The 24,130-nt window shown below is 35.3% G+C and overlaps 1 pseudogene; it reads right to left on the bottom strand.

The window, feature by feature from the left end:
* The window catches only part of LOC141403036 (uncharacterized), a 1,250,555-nt pseudogene that overhangs the window by 545,802 nt on the left and 680,623 nt on the right, over positions 1–24,130 (bottom strand).

Here is a 24,130-nt window from a genome sequence, read left to right as displayed (position 1 = left end):
TGCAAGAATGGTGACACCTATTGAATAGTCATAAAGATCATTCTTTTAGACAATGTATAAGCCTACAACTTTTACTTTAGTCGACTTCTGAAAGGTCTTACCGTTTTTGAGAAAAATAAAACAAACTGAATAAGGCCTCCAAATAATGACCTTTGACCCTGAATAACTTAGGATGTTACTTCTAATGGAAAATCTCAGCTTTCCACCAAAATTCAGATTTGTGGGAATTTTTGCTATTTCCCATGTATACGCATGTCGGTTTTGACTGGACTAACTGATAAACTGATTTGTCTGCAATCTCGTTTGGTACTGAAAGGCTCGGAATAGAATTTCCTTTAATTTCCAAATATTGAGATAACTATCTTAGCAGAAGTGTTTTAGACGCCCAATGGAGACTAAATACTATATTTTAGCCACTTCGGTTGTATAATGTGACTAAAAGCTTTTAAACACCGAACATCGGGATGTACCGTTGTATGGGAGATATATCAAAACGTGGAACTGTGCCGACTGTTCGTTGTGGAAACGTTTTATATTCAAAACGAAAACTAAACACCAAATTTCAGCCAGTTTGGTTGGATAACATGGCTAAAGCTTTCAACATTCCCAAAATCGGGATAAAATTCTGAGGCGATATAGCCATGTTCATCGGTCCGCCCTTCTGCCCGTCTGTTGTAATCACTCTATCGTCCACAATAATTGAGCTAGAGCGTTGTATTTTTGCACCCGAGTGTCTTTTCCCGAAAGGCAGGTCAAGTTCGAAGATGGGATATATCGGCCCATGTTTTGGTGTCGTCCTCATATAACGGTACCTCCCAATGTTCGGTATTTATACCCTACACCACTATGTGGAAAAGGTATTACAAGTTTGTTTTGGGAAAAATTCATGTAACACAGCGAAATATCGGTCCTAGACCCCCAATGTGGTATACCAATCTTCATATCTCGACGAAATAAAGCGATTTTGATATGTATGTCCGTCTGTCCATTATAAATTGTAATCAAACTCCAGGCCGCAATTATGGACCGATCGTCACGATCACCGCAAGGAGGTCGGGTTCGGACCAGAATAGACACCTACCGTTATTGGTGATGATCGTGAAATATTTACCGGGTGTAATGGACCAAAAACATAATTTTTATCTGATTTTTGTAGCTGCTCTGTAGGTCACAATAATAGTCCGATCGCCTCGAAATGTTAACTTAGGTAAGAGTATATGACAAAGAAGAAGCTTGCAATTTGAGATGGCGATCAGATAATATTTAGAGGGTTAAATGGACCACAACGTTTGTGTGAACATTTTAAGATATTTAATATACAGATCTTTTTCCTGGAAGAGACATTCCGGGCAAGTAAGCTATACTTGGAAGATGAACGCTTGACCTATTGATGTCAATTGTGTTGGTGTACATGATAAGATAACAGAGTTACAGCCTAATATCCACAATTATTTGTTTGTAGTGTTATCATAAACACGCTAGAGTTCGCAATTATAGCTCAATAATCACGAAATTTTGCACGAGGTAAAAGTTTAGGTAGAATAAGATGCTTACAATTTTGGATGATGATCTGATGTTATTTAGCGGGTGAAATGAACCATTACTTTTGTATAAAAAATACAAAAAAATATTTTTGGTCTATATTCTATTTCCTGGAGGCATATGCTGGCAAAGTAGACTACATATGGAAATAGAACAACTGATCTTGCCCCTGACGCAAATTGCAATCACGTGTCAGCTAGATAACGGGCCTACAGCTTAATAAGCTGTAGGTCCCATATCATTGAGCGAATATGAATCGTGGTACACTCACTCACTGATATGAGAGAAGTCTCCCTTGTCCCTTCTGAGATGTTTGTGAAACAATTATTATATTATTATTTAAGCTTCGTGTGATACGGTACCAGAATCCACAAAGTTATTTCCTACAATAAGTTTATTTGTTCCATAAAAAAATTTTGATTTGTGAAAAGCTAATTCTCAGTGGTAAAGGTGTAGGGTATCACATGGTCGGCCCTGTCCGGCTATAGCCTTGGCTTACTTGTTTAGCTATATTTTTTGACAGAACTACTTGTAATTTGACGTTTGGGGTTCCCAGTGGTCAAAAAACTACTTCACCAAAATTTTTAAAGATAGGTCCAGGATTTGTTGTTGCCCCCCTATAACGGAACCTCCCGATTTTCGGTATTTTGAGGAGTTTAGCTACATTTTTTTTACCAAGCTACCTGTAATTGAATATTTAAGGTTCGCAGAGGTCACAAAACAGAGATGGTCTGTATGATGAGTTTTTAAGTTTTAGACGGTCAGAAAGTTGTAAATATCGAAAACGTAGAAAATTTAGGTTACCATCATATTTTTCAGTTAATATTAATTCTGCAACCCTTTCTTTGTTACTTGGTGGAGGGTATAAACATTAGGCCCAAAAATATCTGTGAAGCTGTGCATTCACAAATCAACATCATTTAATGGTAGACGCTGATCAAAATTCAAAAAATTATACAAAAGTGAAATGGTCCTTATGGTCTTTGACAGGAAAATAGAGAAAAGTGTGGTTTAATCACAAACCGAAATAAAACAAAAAAGTGACATTGGCTTTAACCCATTATTACCCATTTTCTAACATAAATCTAGCCACAGTTTCCACCTTAATTAACTATTAAGGCTAATATTTTTTGTCAAGTCCAAAAACATTTCATTTTATCCGAAATCGTTTGATTTGTGTAATACACAATCACAACTCGGGGGTTATAAAAAGGTAGACCCTGGCTTCAGCTATGTTGAATTAAAAAAAAAAAAACATATTGCCAATATACGTTTTTTTGTTTGTTAAAGAAATGTAATACAAAATAATATGAGCATATCATAACAAAGTTCATGTTGAATAAGGGAGGTATTTTGAGAGGATTGCCAATTTAATGTACTGACATACATACAGAAAGATAGTTGATAAAAATAACTATTTTGTGTTATGAATGGGAAAAAGTGAAAATAGTTTCAGATTAGTTTGAATATGTAATACATTTTACAAACGGGTTACGACTTACTTTCATGGCTATGAGTTACAAAAGTCAAGTGTATTTGTAAATCGAATATTTTGTTTATAATCTAAATTGTTGTAAACATATAAAATATTGTTGGAACAGCTCTAATACAAATATACATACATGTGTATACATATGTATATAAACAATGGCACACACATTTACATTCGGTATTGTTGAGACATTGAAGGGCAGGCATCAGCAACGACATACATTATATGTTGAAAACAGCTCTCAAAGGATAACAAACAAGCATTGTTGGCCCCCAATGAGGTTGATTCTTTTAAGCTTTTCCATGTGTCGTTTTGTTTGCATGTAAATACCAATGTGCATGTAGATATAACTCCTGTTGTTGGTTGTGTTTTTTTTTTTTTTTTTTTTTGTAAATATTTCAATATGTATATTAGGATGTTACAGTATGTCAATCGTTTCGAACTAAAAAGACAGAGGACCATCAAAGCTTTCTGAATTATAGGAACGACTAATATCATTAAAAAGAATTCAACTAAATGAAATGGTTTTTTTAATGACAAATTGGACGAGTGCACGATGGGGCCAATAGCAGGTTTTCGAGGCAAAAAGTCAATTTTTGAAGTGAACAATTTGAAAAAAATAATAACGGATTTCGATTGCCAACACTCTGAATCACTAAAAATAAAAAAATAAATCAATCTGGTAACATCACATAGCGTCATACTGATCTGGCAATGGTGACATATATTCTTATGCATCATTTTCCGACATTCATTATAAATAAGTAGTGAAAGCATTTTAGGCGCCAAAACGAACATTTCAACATTTTTAAATTTTGTATACATGGAAAGCTCTTCAATGGATATGTAAAATAAGATAGTGTTAACAAAAAATAAAAATGTTATGTGTGGTAAATGTATTTTTGAGTTATTATGTTATGTCTTTTTTTGAGTATTTTGCTTTGTTATCCATGTGTTCTCTGGAGTATAACTTTTGAGATCTAGGTAGATCTAGGATATTATATATATGTGGTGAAAGGTATTAATGTGTACTATCATTTTGTGAAAAAATTAGCTGCGCCTATCTGCGCCTTTTCATAAAAATCTGATTTCAGATGTCGTAATACTTAAAATATGGACATTTGTATGTTTTTGTTGGCTAATAATCGGAAACCCATTAATGTTACCAATTGGATTTCGGCAAAATTTAATAGACGTATATAATAATAATAATGTACAATTTCAAATATATCGCAAACTTTGGCTTTTGTGGCGGAATCTTAGCCGATTTTTACTAAATTTGGAACCTTTTTTTATTAACTTATAACAAACCACAGACAAAACCATGAAATTTGAACATATGTATATAGGGGAGCTATTTCTATATCTGAACCGATTTCAATATAACTTTACAAACTTATTTGTAGTCCGAATTTCGTAACATTTTCCAAATTTTATTGTAATTTGATGGAATTTGCATGCTTGGTCAATCATTTTCCTGAAATCGGGCGAACATATATATGGGACCTATATCCAATTCTGAACTGATTTCAATATGATTTGCCAAAAATGTTTCTAGACCAAAATCCGTCACACATTTCAAATTTCATCAAGATTGGACATACATAGCGGGATTGGTGCACCAAATACCTAAAATCGGGCGAAAATATATATGGGAGCAATATCAAAATCTGAACCGATTTCAATATAACTTGCCAAACTTATTTGTAGTCCTAATTCCGTGGTATTTTCCAAATTGCATAAAAATTGGGCAGAATTTGCGTGTTTGGTCCATCAATTGCTTGAAATCGGGCGAACATATATACGGCAGCTATATGTATATATGAACCGATATGAACCAAATTTGGCATATTAGTTTCTAAGCCCATTATAAACATCTGTACAAAATTTGGAAGGTCTAGCTTGCCCCAGTGATTTGTTGCCTCGAAAACCTGTCATTGGCCCCATCGTGGAGTGCTAGGACTTTAAATTTATACCCTGGCGAAAATTAACGGGACAACCTAATATATGTACGCATTTTCCATAAACACATGTAAAATAAAATCCTGTGATTTTGTAAGCGTTGGCTGTTGTTTATTGTTCATTGGGTCCTTAGACGAAAACAACAACAATTTAACGACAAACATATTAAATGGCAAAGAATTGCTCCCTTAGGCAAGATTATTTTATTGACAATGATTTCTTTCGATGATTTTTATTCAGATGACGGAGTGTTTTTGTTTCTGTTTGTTTGTTTCTTCACTGACTGAAATTATCTTTTGTTATTTACCTCATATGGCACAGTGTAATCAGTTGGAAGCAATTCAATAATCTAAGGAGTTTGGTTTATATGGAAGAAAATAATATGTATGTGTTTGATATTGACAATCCGCGAACTATATGTTAATTAAAAAGATTCTTATATCAAGTTGTATACCCTGCAATTTAAAATGAATGTAGGGTATATGAACATTGTTGTTCCATTTATAACACATCGTCGAAGACCCAAAAAAGTATTAATATTCTTAATCAGCATACACTTCTAAGACTATACAACAACAACTGTCTTTTAAAATCAAAATACAGCTCGCAATATTTAAGATGTATCCTACCAAAAGGTCTATAATTTGTTATTCAGTTTCCGTTGGATGTAAGAGGGCTGCACGAAAACTTTCTACCTTAGGCAACCTAGCGTGTTGCTCGGCGCCATTTGAAATTTTTTTGGAAAGTATGACAGTTTTTGCCTTAACGTACACAGGGCAGTTTGTCATACGACCATGTTTTGTGTTGTTTACAGTTATTTGAAAAAGTTTTTTTGCAAAAAAAAGTAGAGGGGCTACTATTATATGAGGGACTATGTCTAATTGTGGACCCTTCTCTATTATTTTAATGGTACATATTATTTTTAGCATTGAACATTAAAAAAAGCAAATCGATCGGAGATATAGCAATATTTTTCTCGAACCATTCGCTACAAGTGGAACCACTGTACAGTGCCATATTTGGCAAAAGTCATGTGTGTGTATTTAGAGTAAAGGATATTGTAGCACCACTTCCAGCAGATGGTTTTCTTAAGATATCAAATATCGAATAAACATACATAAAACTTCAAATAAACCCAAACAATAAAAGGAAATGTGTTTCTGTTTTGTATCGAAAGCTCTAATATAAGTCTGCCACTTGAAGAACTCTAATGCATTGTAATAAAAACAAAGAACAAAAAAAGCAAAACGGTTAAGAAAAAAAACGATTGATTCTGGAACAATGATAGGAAATAGCAATTTATGTGTACAAGCATGTCATAAAGTCGATATCGAAGGGGAGAATTAAATCAGACAACCAACATTTTATTTTACAAAAATCAGAACACAAATTCCGACAGAAAAAGTTTATGGTAGTTGGAATCATACGAGTATATTCAGAACGTAATATACAGGAATATATTCTCGCCAGAATGCTTATTATTATATTGTAAATCATAAAGACCAGCAAAGTTTTCAAAGTTATTTTGGTTCTGTTCGCCTTATGTCATTTGGTGGTTTACACCTTTAGGGTATCACATAATCGGCCCCGTCCCGACTATAGCCATCGCTCACTTGTTTTGGTTAAATTGTGCAAAAACAATACGACGCCACTTGAAGAGAAGTTGTACATTGCAAAGTTACAGTTTGTCAAGTAATTGTTTTCGAACCAAGAAAACTAACATTTTTATACCCTCCACCATAGTATGGAGGGTATATTAAGTTTGTTTTTCCGTTTGTAACGCATTGAAATACTCATTTGCGACCCTATAAAGTATATATATTCTTGATCAGGGTAAAATTCTAAGTCGATCTGAGCACGTCCGTCCGTCCGTCCGTCCGTCCGTCCGTCTGTGGTAATCACTCTAGCATCCACAAAAATGGAGATAGGACGCTGAAATTTTGGGAAAATGCGTCTTTTGTTTGCAGGCAGGTCAAGTTCGATGATGGGCTATATCGGTCCACGTTTTGGTATAGCCCCCATATAACGGTACCCCCCGATTTACGGTATTTTGACGTTTTTAGCTACATTTTCAGACCGATTTGGCTATAATTTGACATTTAGGGTTCTTAAGTGTCAATAAACATATATAACAAAACTTGTGAACATAGGTCCACGTTTTGGTATAGCCCCCATATAACGGTACCCCCCGATTTGCGGTATTTTGACGTTTTTAGCTACATTTTTAGACCGATTTAGCTATAATTTGACATTAAGGGTTCTTAAGTATCAATAAACTTATATAACAAAAGTTGTGGACATAGGTCTAAGTTTTGGTATAGCCCCCATATAACGGTACCCCCCGATATACGGTATTTTGACGTTTTTAGCTACATTATCAGACCGATGTAGCTAAAATTTGACATTTAGGGTTCTTAAGTGTTAATAAACTTATATATTAGAAGTTGTGGACATAGGTCCATGTTTTGGTATAGCCCCCATATAACGGTACCCCCCGATTTGCGGTATTTTGACGTTTTTAGCTACATTTTCAGACCGATGTAGCTATAATTTGACATTTAGGGTTCTTATGTGTCAATAAACCTATACAACAAAAGTTGTGGACATAGGTCCACGTTTTGGTATAGCCCCCATATAACGGTACCCCCCGATTAACTGTATTTTGACGGTTTTAGCTACATTTTCAGACCAATTTGGCTATAATTTGACATTTAGGGTTCTTAAGTGTCAATAAACATATATAACAAAACTTGTGGACATAGGTCCACTTTTTGGTATAGCCCCCATATAACGGTCCCCCCCGATTTACGGTATTTTGATGTTTTTAGCTACATTTTCATACCGATGAAGCTATAATTTGACATTTGAAGTTCTTAAATGTCAATAAACTTATGTGACAAAACTTGTGGACATAGGTCCACGTTTTGGTATAGCCCCCATATAACGGTAGCCCCCGATTTACGGTATTTTGACGTTTTTAGCTACATTTACAGACCGATGTAGCTATAATGTGACATTTAGGGTTCCTAAATGTCAATAAACTTATACAACAAAAGTTGTGGACTTAGGTCCACGTTTTGGTATAGCCCCCATATAACGGTACCCCCGATTTACGGTATTTTTACGTTTTTAGCTAAATTTTCAGACCGATATAGCTATAATTTGACGTTTAGGGTTCTTAAGTGTAACTAAACTTATATAACAAAAGTTGTGGACCTAGGTCCACGTTTTGGTATAGCCCCCATATAACGGTACCCCCGATTTACGGCATTTTAACGTTTTCATCTACATTTTCAGACCGATTTAGCTATCAATTGACATTTAGGGTTTTTAAATGTCAATAAACTTATATAACTAGTGGACATAGGTCCATGTTTTGGAATAGCCCCCATATAACGTTACCGCCCGATTTCAGGTATTTTGAGAATTTTACCAACAAGTTTTACCTGAATTATCTGTAATTTGAACATTTGACATTAAGAATTTCAGTGGTCACCACACCTCTCCGCCAAAAATTGTCAGAAAGCCCCCATATAACGGTACGTCCCGATTTTCAGTAATTTGATGATTTTAGCTACAATATTAAACCGAACTAGCAGTAATTTTATATTTGAAGTTCTTAGTGGTCACAGCTTCTCTCCATCAAAAATTGTCAACATAGGTCCATGTTCGGATATAGCTCCCATGTAACGGTACCTCCCAATTTTCAGTAATTTGACAATTTTAGCTACAATTTTTAACAGAACTAACTGTAATTTGGCATTTGAAGGTTGTAGTGGTCACCACACATCTGCATCAACAATTTTCAACATAGCCCCAATATAACGATACTTCCCGATTTTCGGTACTTTGAGGATTTTACTTAAAATGTTTAACCGAACGTAGGCCCATGTTTTTGTATAGCCCCAAAACAAACCTCCCGATTTTCTAAGGATTTTTTTGGACGAACTTTCTGTAATTTGAAATTTAAAAGTCAAAAAAATTCTTCAACAAAAATTTTTCGTTTAAGTTCATATTTTCGTATAGCCCAGATACTTTCGAACTAGCTGTTAATGACATTTGAAGTTCCCACGTTATGTACCGATTATGTACGAATTAGGAGTTATTTGACATTAAAAGCTCCCATCAAAAACTGTCAACATAGGCCCATGTTTTATTATAACCCCTATATAACAGTACCTCCCAATTTCTAGCCCACCAAAAATTGTCAACAGTTAGATATAGGCACCATAAAAAAGGGCCTCCCGAATGAAGCATTTTATGTACATTATCTGACATTTTAACGTACTCACTTAAAGTTGGGGACAGGAATGAATATTTTATGGTGGAGGGTATGAAAAGTTCGGCCCGGCCGAACTTAATGCTTTTTTACTTGTTCTGTATTAATTTATGAAAAATGACTGATAATTGGGATAAAAATGTCGGGTTTTTTGCAAAAAATAGTTGGTTGACTTATTAAAGACAAGATAGCATGTATAAATAAAAAATTTACCCACGTAGTCCAACAAAAAATAACGAAAACTCATAACCACATATAATTCAAGCTGTCAAATAAATGTTTTCAAAATTTAATGGAGGTTTCAAAATAACCCATATTTTTGGTAAATTCTTGAAAATCATGACATTTTATGAATGTTATTCTTAAAGAGGCCTAAATACAAACAAGTATCAACAATATTAGGCATAGAATATCCCTACAAGGAGGGTTACCATATGGACCAAGGGGGTACCAGGTCATATTGCATGTAAACAGGGTCCTATAGGTCTTAAACGGGGAATATCTGAAAACTAAGACGTTTTACGAGTTTTTTAGTTCACGAGGATGGACTGCCATCAAATACAATAAATATTACCTACAGCTTAATTAGATCAGAAGGGTTGCCAGATCGACTAAAAAGGTACCAGGTTATATAAACAGTGAACGAGGCCACCTGGGCCCCGGAACAGGGCACCGAAGTTTGTTTTTTTACTTCAAATTAATTAAGAGATAATGACATTTCACTAAACAATCGGAAATACCGCAGTAGGAGATCAATATTGCTTAGAAATGTATGGGGTAAAAGTTTCGACAATTTTCAGAAATGCATACTTCGACCTATTGGACACATTTCGCGTACTACTGTAGTAAATTTTTAAGGGGGAAAACTATGTTGATGGGTAAATAATGCTTCAGTGTTAGCATGGAAGCAAAAAACTTAGAGAATTCCTCTGAACTCGGTATAAACAGTTGAAATCGCAGGTCTATTAAAAATCAGAATAGACTGACAATATTTTATATATGCATTTCTAAGCGATTTTTGTACTTTTATGTCGTATTTTGGTTTATGTTGGAAAATTCCCTTATCCCTTTATTCAATTTGAGTTAAATAAACAAAATTTAAGTCCTGGTTATGGATCCAGGTGGCCTCGTTTACTGTTTATATAACCTGTCACCTTTTAGTAGATCTGGCAACCCCCCTGGTCTAATTATTCTGCAGATAATATTTATTGTAATTGATGGCAGTCCATCCTGGTGAACTAAAAAAACTCATAAAACGCCTTAGTTTTCAGATATTCCCCGTATAAGACCTGTAGGACCCTGTTTACATGCCATATGACCTGGTACTCCCTTGGTCCATATGGTAACCCTCCTAGTAGGCATATTTTATGCCTAATATTGTTGATACTTGTTAGTAGTTAACCCCTTTTAAGAATAACATTCATAAAATGTCATGATTTTCAAGTATTTACCGAAAATATGGGGTATATTGGAACCTCCATTACATTTTGAAAACATTTATTTGACAGCTTGAATTATATGTGGTTATGAGTTTCGTTATTTTTTGTTGGACTACGTGGGTCAATTTTTTATTTATACATCCTATCTTGTCTTTAATAAGTCTACCAACTATTTTTTGCAAAAAACCCGACATTTTTATCCCAATTATCAGTCATTTTTCATAAGTTAATACAGAAAAGTATTAGTTTTCTTGGTTCGAAAACAATTACTTGACAAACTGTATGTAAAAAACGTAAGGCAACATTGCGCTGAGGGGAAAATTAATATTGCCATATTGCACGATGTAATTTAGTTGTAATTCTCCAGGGTTTGTTATTGCCCCCTATAACGGAACCTCCCGATTTTCGGTATTTTGAGGAGTTTAGCAACATTTTTTGACCAAACTACCTGTAATTGAATATTTAAGGTTCGCAGAGGTCACAAAACAGAGATGGTCTGTATGATGAGTTTTTAAGTTTTAGACGGTCAGAAAGTTGTAAATATCGAAAACGTAGAAAATATAGAAAATGAAGGTTACCATCATATTTTTCACTTAATATTACTTCTGCAAACCTTTCTTTGTTACTTGGTGGAGGGTATAAAAATTGGGCCCAAAAATATTGGGATGCAGATATCTGTGAAGCTGTGCATTCACAAATCAGCATAATTTAATGGTAGACGCTGATCAAATTTAAAAAATTATACAAAAGTGAAATGGTCCTTATTAAGTTAGCTTCTACTTTTTCTTTGACAGGAAAATCGAGAAAAGTGTGGTTTAATCACAAACCGAAAGAAATCCAAAAAGTGACATTGGCTTTAACCCATTACTACCCATTTTCTTACATAAATCTAGCCACAGTTTCCACATTAATTAACTATTAAGGCCAATATTTGTTGTCAAGTCCAAAAGCATTTCATTTTATCCGAAATCATTTGATTTGTGTAATATACAATCACAACTCGGGGGTTATAAAAAGGTGTACCTTGGCTTCGGCTATGTTAAGTTTTCAAAAATATTGTCCATATAGGTATTTTTGTTTGTTAACGAAATGTAATACAAAATATATGTACATATCATAACAAAGTTCAAGTTCAATATAGGGAGGTATTTTGAGAGGATTGCCAATTTAATATACTGACATACATACAGAGAGATAGTTGATAAAAATAACTAGTTTGTGTTATGAATGGGAAAAGGTGAAAATAGTTTCAGATTAGTTTAAAATATTATTTCGTACGAACATTTCAAAAGGGAAGGAATTTTATTTTCTACTCTACACCACAATGAAGGGAGAGTGTTATGAGTTGATTTTGGACCAAAAGTTTTAACACATCGAAGCAATGGTCGTAGATCCATACTTATACCAAAATGACATGTAAAATGCAAATCATAAAGACCAGCAAAGCTTTCAAAGTTATTTTGGTTCTTCTTAATTAATTTGTTTTGGTTCTATTCGCCTCATATCATTTGGTATAAAAGCTAGGGTGGCTTACAACTTTAGGGTATCACATAATCGGTCCCGTCCCGACTATAGCCTTCGCTCACTTGTTTTGGTTTAATTGTGCAAAAACAATACGACACCACTTGAAGAGTAGTTGTACATTGCAAAGTTATGTAAAAAACGTAAGGCAACATTGTGCTGAAGCGATTATCCACCCCAAAAATTTATTATTGCCATGTTGGAGTATCATACGCAGGACATTCTGTGTGCACGATGTAATTTAATTGTAATTCTCCCATAAAACATGATGAATCCCATTTTTTTGTTACTTTTTTCATTACATTTTTCTGTCATTGCGCATATTATTAAAGAATAATTTTGATATTGTACCATTTCGTTGCTGTTTTAATTTATATTTTCGCTTTTGACACGTCTCAGTAGCCAACCTCCAATTTTAAAATTTATGAAAATATTTAATTATTTTTCATTAATTCATTGTGATGTTGTTGTATATCAAAATATATTAAATAAAGAAAGTAATAAATAATAATGAAAATAAAAAGAATTTAATAAATAATACAAAAGAAAATATTTCATTATACGTTGCTACGAATTAGACAACGTAAAGAAATCATGTCAAATCAGCATAGAGTATCAAGCAAACAATCCATTTTGCCAATTATATGTGAGCTTTAGAAGGTTATAGAAGGAATGGATAGACACAGGTAGGTCACAATAATAAAATAATATTTCCCAGGGCACAAGAGGAGCATTTTCTCATATAAATGATAATTAAGGCAAAATAGACAATGAAATAGCGAAAATTCCCACAAAGTTAATTATATTTTCACTTAACTATTTTTTTAAATGATACTTATCTTCCAAAAAAATCCTAGCGTGTTTAGTAGTGTTATTCCATGAACGTGTCATTTTATGCCAGATTAGCTCAACTGGAACGACTCCAACGAAAATTTTGACTATCGTTTTGATTGCTGTCGTAAAACAAAGGTTACGTCGGCCAGCAAAACTAGTTATTTGTACGCACAAAAATATATGTATGTTAGAAATATGTTTAGATCCAAGCATATATACGTTTGGGACCATTTTTAACATATCTCAATTTTATTTGTTTAGGTACCAACATATTTCTTATGTTAGGACATAATTTTTATTGAGAAGATTTTTTTGTCAAAGAGCGTAACAACAGGGCTCTCGGTTATTTTATAATAATGGACTGTGTGTATGGTGTAATAGAAGACACAGAAGCGACGACGGGATGGTTAAATTTTTTTTTGTTTTGCTTTGGTGGTTTTTATGATGCGACTTATTCTTTCACAAGCAGTAATTTTTCTGTAACTCACAGTTAACCAACCTAGCGAGTAGGAAAAGAAAAAAATGGTTTGAATTATTTTTGTTCTTTTTGCGAGAAAGTCAGAGAGCATTTTTTGTGACCAAGGTAACTATAATTTGTATTTAGTATTCCCAGTAGAGTTTGGGGTAGGGATTTCCCGCACCGAGAATTACTGGTATTTTGGCTGCGGGATCATACTTCCGGCAAATTGGCAATGAATAAATAAACTATTAAGTTAAAAACCTGTGATGAGGAACAATATGTCTGTCTCTTTAATACCATGGAAACCGAATACGATTATGATTTTACATAATCAGGAAATGACAAATGTTTGGAATTAATTTAAATCCACAAAGTTTTTTTTTTTCAGGAAAAAAGTTAATAAGAGCCGCACTAAGTACTTGGACTATAACAAAGGATTTTTGTTCTGGGTTATATAAGTGCGAAGAATATTTTCTATTTTAAACTTCCATTTCTTAATAAGTTTTAAGCATAAGAACATATTTTTTACACTTCGACACACAAAAAAGGCACTTTTAATTGTACCCTACACAACAAAGTGGAAAGGGCATTAAAAGTTTGTTTTTCCATGTAACACCGCAAAATATTCGTCGTAGACCCCCCCATGTGGTATACCAAAATACATATCCCGACGAGATAAAACGATTTTGAGATGTGTGTCCGTCCAATAAAAAATTGTACGCACGCTACAGGCTGCAATTATGGACCAATCTTCACGAAACTTTGTATGGAGGTCAGGTTCAGAACAAAATAGACCTCTATAGTTTTTGGCGATGATCGTGAAGTATTTATTGATAAAGGAAGAACATAGTGTTGTAGAGAACTTTTACTGCTACAATATTTTCTTTAGTCCCATTTCGATAGGATTTGCGGTTTCCAAGCAAAATCCTGAAAACCTAAAAAACCCTAAAAATGTGACCTTTGACCGCGATTTATTTCTAAACTCCGTCTCCTATTTTTGATTTTTCTCATCCCTCTTCTTGTCTCAATTTCAAATTCTATATCTCTAAAATGGTAAAACCTATGAAAAAGTCATAGAGTTCAATCTGGTAGAGAATTTTCACAGCTACAACATTTGCTCGAGTCCGATTTCAATAGGACTTACGGTTTCCAAGCAAAATCGCGAAAACCTAAAAAACCCTACAAATGTGTTATTTGATCGCGATTGATTTAGAAAGTGCTGCGGCGATTTTGTTTGTTTTTAGAACAGTTGTGGTGGAAATTGTTTTCAATTTCAACACACTTCATATTTTTTATTTTATTTTTTTTTTCGCCCTTTCTCGGATTTGAACACACGAACTTCTGCTTTGTAGCCCAACACACTACACACTCGGCCACACACACGAACATTAAAGGTTGTTTAATGACTTACGTGTGCTTATATGCGCACCACCAACTGTCCTTTGTTCTTTTTTAATAAAAATAAAAAACACACGGCCGGCGGTGAGCCTTGAACACACAGCCCTCGGATTTGTAGTCGGACACACAAGCTCTGTGCCACCGTACTCATTATTTAGTAATGCGTAATATAAGCAGTTATTTTTGTACACATTTCTTTGTAATGGGTTACATAATGACTAACGGATCCAAATTTTTGCTGGGAATACCTCGAAATATGAATCTCTTTCATTGTTCGAATCGGATAATGTCACCAAAAGCTTTTTCCAAATACGTTTGGTATTTTTTCTTTTCTTTATACAAGTGTTTAGTTTTTGAAGAAATATGTATGTATATGTAGCCAAAATGGTTCATCTGTCCATTTCGAAATAATGAAAATAATATATAACGTGTCGCAACAATACATACATAAATATATTCACACAACATCCCCAAAGGAACAAGGGAGACTTCGCAATAATATAAATAAATTCCGCAGAAAACTAGTGCCCAGGGGAAGTGGTGTAGGGTATCACATGGTCGGCTCCGTCCGACTATAGCGCTCTTTTACTTTATTTTATTTATGAAAAGACGATGGTGGATAAAAATTCCGTCACTTTCCCAGATTTTCAGGGAGTTCCGTAATTAAGTTCAAATCCAAAACATAGGATTTTCGAGGTCCATAAAATATAAATGTTTGGTCAATAATTTCATTGTGAGGCGAATCACTTTCCACAGAGCGATACTTTTAGCTTTGAGTAATGAAAATGCTAACTGTGGGGTAAATCCGGAGAACATTCATTTTCCGTAATGTTTTTCGTTTTTGTTCGATAGAGAGAAATTGCGGCAGCAATTTTTTGGAAATTTGAAAATTTAGCTCTAGGCCTCTAAAAAATAGTACTATAGGAACCGGTGTTGTATTTCCTATAACTAAGTGGAAAGATTGAAAAATCAAATAAATATTGACCCACCCTCATATTGTAAAAAAATTTCCGGGAAATCCCCTATTCCCTGGAATGGCGATTTTGTAATTTCCGTTTTCGGGAAATGATAGAAAGAGATAAAACCCAAAACACTAATTCTTAGTGATTTAAAAAACTTCTAACCTAAAATTGCGGATTTCAGAATACTTCATGGTGAAGGGTGTAAATATGTTGGTCCATCCGAACGTTGTGCGTTTTTTATTGTTTGACTTTGTAACTGTTCGACGGCTGATTGTCCCAGGAGAACACCACTGGGTCTTCCCATAAGAAGATCACAGGTCTTCTTTTTGGAGACTACAAGAAAATTTCCTAATGTAAATATGGACTTAGGACAAAGGAAAATTCATGTTATGTGTTGTCAAGTGACTCAAAACAAAAAACTCATTTTTTTCGATGGCGAATTGTGGGGGATGTTTTCAATATTTTATTGCAAATTGTTATCTACAAATATAGCTTCTGTCAAAAACTAAAGTCTTTTGCTGGAACAAAATGTTAATAAAATTGTATTATGGCATTTTTAAATGAGTTGTCCTGTCAACAAACTCCATTTCAACACACTTTGTGGCAGTATTTCTCGTGCTATGCTTATTGTTTTCCAAAAATATATTTACGATTCCAAGAAAATTATCGCAAAATGTGTGGCAACGTATCGAATATTTGTTTTCTTTTTTACAAAAATTTAAAACAGAAACTCTTACCGCTATATATTGCCAGCCCTTGTTGACTCTGACTAGCAGGGCTTCTTCTTCAGTAATATAAGCTAAAGTGCCTGGTGGGTTCATGGCAGATTTCTGAAAGTAAAAATTGAAAATTCCATTTAAGATCCGGTAAAAGTTAAGATGACATGAGTCTCTATTCGCTTTTAAAAATTTAATTCACTTAACATTCACTTACCTTTGTCATTTCATCAATGTTGGGAAAAGTGACTGCGCCGGGTACAATACGCATGTTCCACGAGGATGCAGAAAAATATGGTGTTTCATCATCCTCATCAGGACTATGATGACGAGTCGAACTGCCACTGGGGGAAGGGCCTGGTGGTCCAGGTGGGCCTGGAGGTCCTGTGGAAAATCATAATCGAAATATAAACAAAATTTCGTAAGAAGGTGTTCGCTGTAAACAAAATTTATAGCACTAACTAAAAGAATAAAACTACCAAACATATGTATCGAAAGGCAAACAAAAAAAAAAAAACGCGAACATCAACTCAATTAACTGATATTATTTTTGAACTTTTTCATGTTCTTCAATACAAGAATGAAGACAACACTATGATTCAAATTACACAAACAAAGTAAATGCTCTATGATGTTGGAACAAAATCGAAAAGAAGCAACGTCCATTATTTCTGTTACAGAAAAAACCATATACTGTATATTGGCAACGACATAAGCGAACAACTCCGAGGACCATTATGATGCAATCTATTTAATTTATATTTTTAGGAAACATAATTTCCAAAAAGTATGAATATAAGAGGCATTGTAAGATTGATTTTTTATTTGTAACTTATTAAAGTAACCATTTGCGACCCTATAAATCATATATATTCTTGACATGGATACAATTTTGAGTCGATCCAGTAATCGGCTGTAAACAATTTGTCGTTCGCAATAATTGAACTAGAACGCTATATTTTTGCACCCGAGTGTATGAATGTCAAGTTCGAAGATAGACTATATCGGAACACGATATGATTAATATCTCCTGATTTTCAGTCCTTTGAGGATTTTTGCTACAATTTAGTGGACACCAGAGCTCCGAATGTTCCGTTAAATTCGCTCGAATTTCACTCATGCCTGAAACTACACTCGAATACGAGCAAGTTGTGGGGGGTAACTTGTCCCCTCCCCGCAACAAAGAAAAACTTATTTTTGAGGATTTCAGATACATTGTCAACATTGTATCTCACGATTTTCGGTATTTTTAGTGTTTTAGCTAAATTTTTTGATAGAACTACTCGTAATTTTATAGGTGAGGTTCCCTGCAGTTGCGAAATTTCTCTACCAAAAATTGTCGACATATCATGTTCTGATATAGCCTTCATATAACGGTACTTACTGGTTTTATGTATCTTGAGGATAGTAACATTTGTTGACCGAACCTCCTGTTATTTGACATTTAAGGTACACAGTGGACCCAAAACTTCTTCATTAAAAAGGCTGTCGTAGGTCCATATTTGTGTATGACTCTCATACAATGGTGCATCCGGATTTTTGGCATATTGAGCATTTTAGCTACATTTTTATACCCTCCACCATAGTATGGAGGGTATATTAAGTTTGTTTTTCCGTTTGTAACGCATTGAAATACTCATTTGCGACCCTATAAAGTATATATATTCTTGATCAGGGTAAAATTCTAAGTCGATCTGTGCACGTCCGTCCGTCCGTCCGTCCGTCCGTCCGTCCGTCCGTCCGTCCGTCCGTCTGTGGTAATCACTCTAGCATCCACAAAAATGGAGCTAGAACGCTGAAATTTTGGGAAAATGCGTCTTTTGTTTGCAGGCAGGTCAAGTTCGATGATGGGCTATATCGGTCCACGTTTTGGTATAGCCCCCATATAACGGTACCCCCCGATTTACGGTATTTTGGCGTTTTTAGCTACATTTTCAGACCGATGTAGCTATAATTTGACATTTAGGGTTATTCGGTGTCAATAAACTTATATAACAAAAGTTGTGGACATAGGTCCACGTTTTGGTATGGCCCCCATATAACGGTACCCCCCGATTTACGGTATTTTGCCGTTTTTAGCTACATTTTCAGACCGATGTAGCTATAATTTGACATTTAGGGTTCTTAAGTGTCAATAAACTTATATAACAAAAGTTGTGGACATAGGTCCACGTTTTGGTATAGCCCCCATATAACGGTACCCCCCGATTGACGGTATTTTGACGTTTTTAGCTACATTTTCCGACCGATTTATCTATAATGCGACATTTAGGGTTCTTAAGTGTCAATAAACTTATATAACAAAAGTTGTGGACATAGGTCCACGTTTTGGTATAGCCCCCATATAACGGTACCCCCCCGATTTACTGTATTTTGACGATTTAAGTCGTATTTCTAGACCGAATTAGCTATAATTTTATATTTAAGGTTCTTAGTGACCAAAAAACTTATATTCGAAAAAATTATGAACATAGGTACATGTTTTGGTATAGCCCCATATAACGGCACCTCCTGATTTGCGGTATTTTGAGATTTTTACCTACAAGTTTAACCGAATTAGCTGTAATTTGAACATTTGACATTTGAAGTTCTTAGTGGTCACAACACCTCTCAACCAAAATTGTCTGAAATGTTGGGAAAATGCGTCTTTTGTTTGCAGACAGGTCAAGTTTGATGATGGGCTATATCGGTCCACCTTTTGGTATAGCCCCCATATAACGGTACCCCCCGATTTACGGTACTTTGACGTTTTTAGCTACATTTTCAGACCGATTGAGCTATAATTTGACATTTAGGGTTCTTAAGTGTCAATAAACTTATATAACAAAAATTGTGGACATAGGTCAACGTTTTGGTATAGCCCCCATATAACGGTACCCCCCGATTTACGGTATTTTGACGTTTTTAGCTACATTTTCAGACCGAGTGAGCTATAATTTGACATTTAGGGTTCTTAAGTGTCAATAAACTTATATAACAAAACTTGTGGACATAGGTCAACGTTTTGGTATAGCCCCCATATAACGGTACCCCCCGATTTACGGTATTTTGCCGTTTTTAGCCACATTTTCAGACCGATTTAGCTATAATTTAACATTTAGGGTTCTTAAGTGTCAATAAACTTATATAACAAAAGTTGTGGACATAGGTCAACGTTTTGGTATAGCCCCCATATAACGGTACCCCCCGATTTACGGTATTTTGCCGTTTTTAGCCACATTTTCAGACCGATTTATCTATAATGTGACATTTAGGGTTATTAGGTGTCAATAAACTTATATAACAAAAGTTGTGGACATAGGTCCACGTTTTGGTATAGCCCCCATATAACGGTACCCCCCGATTTACTCTATTTTGACGATTTAAGTCGCATTTCTAGACCGAATTAGCTATAATTTGATATTTAGGGTTCTTATTGACCAAAAAACTTATATTCGAAAAAATTATGAACATAGGTACATGTTTTGGTATAGCCCCATATAACGGCACCTCCTGATTTTCGGTATTTTGAGATTTTTACCTACAAGTTTAACCGAATTAGCTGTAATTTGAACATTTGACATTTTAAATTCTTAGTGGTCACCACACCTCTCCACCAAAATTGTCTGAAATTTTGGGAAAATGCGTATTTTGTTTGCAGGCAGGTCAAGTTCAATGATGGGCTATATCGGTCCACGTTTTGGTATAGCCCCCATATAACGGTACCCCCGATTTACGGTACGTTTTTAGCTACATTTTCAGACCGATGTAGCTATAATTTGACATTTAGGGTTCTTAAGTGTCAATAAACTTAAATAACAAAAGTTGTGGACATAGGTCCACGTTTTGGTATAGCCCCCATATAACGTTAACGCCCGGTATTTTGACGATTTAAGTCGCATTTCTAGACCGAATTAGCTATAATTTGATATTTTGGGTTCTTAGTGAGCAAAAAACTTATATTGGAAATAATTATGAACATAGGTCCATGTTTTGGTATAGCCCCATATAACTGTACCTCGGTAGACGGGTTTTCGGTATTTTGAGAATTTTACCTACCAGTTTTAACCGAATTATCTGTAATTTGAACATTTGACATTTAAAATTCTTAGTGGTCACCACACCTCTCCACCAAAAATTGTCAAGAAAGGTCGATGTATTGATAAAGCTCCCATATAATGGTACCTCCCGATGTTCAGTAATTTGATGATTTTAACTACAATATTAACCGAACTAGCAGTAATTTGACATTTGAAGTTCTTAGTGGTCACAACACCTCTCCATAAAAAATTGTCAACATAGGTCCATGTTCAATATAGCTCCCATATAACGGTACTTCCCAATTTTCAGTAATTGGCAATTTTAGCTAAAATTTTTAACCGAACTAACTGTAATTTGACTTTTGAAGGTTGTAGTGGTCACCACACATCTGTATCAACAATTTTCAACATAGCCCCAATATAACGATACTTCCCGATTTTCGGTACTTTGAGGATTTTACTTAAAATGTTTAAACGAACGTAGGTCCATGTTTTGGTATAGCCCCAAAACCTTAGCTTTATTTTATTGACGAACTTTCTGTAATTTGATATTTAAAAGCCAATAAAAATTATTCATTTAAGTTCATATTTTCGTATAGTCCACATACCTCCGAACTAGCTGTTAATGGGATTTGAAGTTCCCACGTTATGTACCGATTTTCGGTATTTTGAGGATTCTAGCTAAAATTTTTAACCGAATTAGGAGTTATTTGACGTTAAAGGCTCCCATCAAAAACCGTCAACATAGGTCCATGTTTTATTATAACCCCTATATAACGGTACCTCCCAATTTCTAGCCCACCAAAAATTGTCAACATACATAGTTAGATATAGGCACCATAAAAAAGGGCCTCCCGAATGAAGCATTTTATGTACATTATCTGACATTTTAACGTACCCACTTAAAGTTGGGGACAGGAATGAAAACTAATTATTCCATTTTAGTTCAGAATATTTTATGGTGGAGGGTATGAAAAGTTCGGCCCGGCCGAACTTAACGCTTTTTTACTTGTTTTAACTGAAATAGCTTTTATTTGTCAAAAATTGTCAATATAGTTGCATGTTTTGATATAGCCCTCATGTAATGGCACCTATCAATTTTTGTTTTTATATCCTCAGCATTTATTCTAACAAGGGTGTATACACTTTCATACGGGCACAGCGTACCCCATCGAAATAGACCCCAAGTATGTTCGGACGAAATCCGTTTCCGACAATTTGGAGTCGTTGTAGCTATGTCCGTCCGTCTGTCTGTCTATTTGGCTGGAGCGCACGATAACTCACCAACGGATTGAAGCCAAAATTTGGCTTTCGTAATATTTTGCCAAAACTAAGTTCAAGTTCGAAGATGTTCTAAGTTCTAAGTTCTTCCGATACCTCCACCACAAAAGTTCGTGATGGGAATAATCGAGTTGGTCCATACTTTTCACATCGTGCAATTTCTACCAGACTTATGTATATGAGGTTCCAACATGGATTCAATCGGTTCACTCCTTAGGGTACCTCCCACACAAAATTTCGGAAAAGTTCAATTTAGGACCTGCTCTCGAATCTCCTTGATTTCTATTGTAACTACTTGTATTCACTGTCCCCTATACGGCGGCACAAGTTTCATCAGGGGCAAGTCCATATTCCCTGAGAATGAAGGCTGAAAGGTGCAAAAAATCCCTATGACAACGTGTGTAGTGGTTGGAGCGCAAGATAACTCTCGACCGGATCTGCCGATTCGGTCCAAAAATTTGGCCTTCGCCAATCCAAAATTTGGCCTTCGCCATCGTAATATTTCTACGAGACATACATCTGGTTGGAATATGGACTATATATGTCAATTCCTTCGGATACATCCCACACCAAATTTCGGAAACGTGAAGGTTAGGACCTCCTCTCGAATAGTTTTGAATTTTCTCGCAACAGCAAGCACTGTCTTATCTCCTTGCGCGAGTACCTAAGATTTGGAACCATACATTAGCCTGGATAGTAAAGCCTTGGCCTGCCAGTTGTGCGTGTACCAACATGTGGCCGTATTTATACGCCTTTTTAGCAGGTTAATAATCGCTCATTCTTATGATAAAGCCTAGCCAAAGCAATCGTTGCATCTTGATACTATAACTCTTGATGGGAATAATCGAGTTGGTCCATACTTTTCACATCGTGAAATTTCTACCAGACTTATATGAGGTTCCAACATGGATTCAATCGGTTCACTCCTTAGGAAAAGTTCAATTTAGGACCTGCTCTCGAATCTCCTTGATTTATATTGTAACTACTTGTATTCACTGTCCCCTATACGGCGGCACAAGTTTCATCAGGGGCAAGTCCATATTCCCTGAGAATATAGACTGAAAGGTGCAAAAAATCCCTATGATAACGTGTGTAGTGGTTGGAGCGCAAGATAACTCTCGAACGGATCTGCCGATTCGGTCCAAAAATTTGGCCTTCGCCAATCCAAATTTTGGCCTTCGCCATCGTAATATTTCTACGAGACATAGATCTGGTTGGAATATGGACTACATATGTCAATTCCTTCGGATACATCGCACACCAAATTTCGGAAACGTGAAGGTTAGGACCTCCTCTCGAATAGTTATGAATTTTCTCGCAACACCAAGCACTGTCTTATCTCCTTGCGCAAGTACCTAAGCTTTGGAACCATACATTAGCCTGGGTAGTAAAGCCTTGGCCTGCCAGTTGTGGGTGTACCGACATGTGGCCGTATTTATACGCCTTTTTAGCAGGTTAATAATCGTTCATTCTTATGATAACGCCTAGCCAAAGCAATCGTTGCATCTTGATACGTTTATCTATACTAATGTCGTTGTATAGCAGATACATCTCGTGGTTCATACGACGTCGATATTTACCGTCAACGCAGATTGGCCCGCAGATCTTTCGAAGAATTTGCACAACTGGCAGGCCAAGTCTTTTATGAAGCAAACAAGTGGAGAAAGAGATGGAAAGACGCGGTATTCAAAAAAGGAAGCAACAGAGAGAATTTTATATCTTTTCTCAGTTCGGGTTATGGAACAAATCTGTAATAGGCAAGCTACGTAAGTAAGTATGTGTTATGCAGTTAAAAAAACATTACTAATGATGACAAACTTGTGGTCTTTCGTAATAAGAAGATTGTGTTGTCTTTTATAAGATGTGTTATTTTTCGTAAATAGGAGCACAACCCTATCGTTATTAGGAAAGGCTACAGGACCGGACGAAATCCCATCAGAATTACGCAGATTGGCCCGCAGATCTTTCGAAGAATTTGCACAACTGGCAGGCCAAGTCTTTTATGAAGCAAACAAGTGGAGAAAGAGATGGAAAGACGCGGTATTCAAAAAAGGAAGCAACAGAGAGAATTGTATATCTTTTCTCAGTTCGGGTTATGGAACAAATCTGTAATAGGCAAGCTACGTAAGTAAGTATGTGTTATGCAGTTAAAAAAACATTACTAATGATGACAAACTTGTGGTCTTTCGTAATAAGAAGATTGTGTTGTCTTTTATAAGATGTGT

The sequence above is a fragment of the Musca autumnalis genome, unplaced genomic scaffold (assembly GCF_047663935.1).
Source record: "Musca autumnalis isolate F117 unplaced genomic scaffold, ASM4766393v1 scaffold_4, whole genome shotgun sequence".
NCBI lineage: Eukaryota > Metazoa > Arthropoda > Insecta > Diptera > Muscidae > Musca > Musca autumnalis.
Note: the sequence above shows the minus strand (reverse complement) of the source record. Positions and strands in the feature narration are given on the sequence as shown.